The sequence below is a fragment of the Macrobrachium nipponense genome, chromosome 21, assembly GCF_015104395.2.
Source record: "Macrobrachium nipponense isolate FS-2020 chromosome 21, ASM1510439v2, whole genome shotgun sequence".
Taxonomy (NCBI): domain Eukaryota; kingdom Metazoa; phylum Arthropoda; class Malacostraca; order Decapoda; family Palaemonidae; genus Macrobrachium; species Macrobrachium nipponense.
Window position 1 is genome coordinate 44,662,831 of NC_087212.1, and position 1,055 is coordinate 44,663,885.

Here is a 1,055-nt window from a genome sequence, read left to right on the forward strand (position 1 = left end):
CAAGCAATGACAAAAAAAGGAGCCAAAAATGAACTCTTAATCTTGAAAACTAAGCGCGCTGTGATTTTTTGAAAAAAATATTTTTTCCGCTTTCGCGCTCACTCTCAAACCCCTCCGGCACACGGGAGTCATTTTTTTATTTACCGCTCCGGCGTTTAAGGGTTAAAGGACCTCAGGTTTGTATAGTTAGGAAAAATGCAATTTTCGACAAATTGTCATTTTCCCGCTTCCTCGCTCGCTCAGAAACACCTCCGGCACACGGGAGACAATTTTTATTTTACCGCTTCGGCGTTTAAGGGTTAATAAAGGTGAGCGAGCCAGTATATTCTGGCATGTCCAATTTAGCAGTTCTCTGGTATTATAGCAATATTTTACCCTATAAATAGTGCTGAAGGAACCTATTTTACTGGGCGACACTGCTTCCTCGCCCAGAAATAGATTTTTTATATACGTATGCTTACCAAGTAATTACAGAATCGGAGCCCACCCACCTCCCCTTCTAATGAACGGTAGGGCACAAACACAATGAGGTTTGTCTGCTTGGTCATTACCAGTATTCCTGTTAGAGTGGGATTGGTCACCTACACTAAACAATTGAGGTGGTAGTGCGAGTTTTTAAATTAAGCTGCAAGTAAAATTAGCTGCCAAGTAAATTACTTGGCAAGTAATATTTATAAAACTAATTTTGTTATTATAATGATGTCATATGTTGTCTCAAACATGTTAGTGAACTGATATTTTTATGAAAATATGTACAGTAATTATCATTTCATTTATATATCTTTGCAGGTACTACTAAGAACATGGAAGTGAACGTGGCTCCTTGTCGAACAGTAAAAACTCGTGCTCAAGTTATTACTGTACAGTTTTCTCCTTTTGAATGGTCAAGTGGCTTACTGGCAGTAGCGCTTCCAACTTCAATTGCTGTTTACTCCTTGAAATTCAAGGTATTTAATGTTGTTGACAAGGTTTGCTGTTTCATGCCGTTAGCTGATGTATATTTGTTTGTTCCTGCTATAGTACTAACCAGAATTTGTTACGACACGTAATACAAA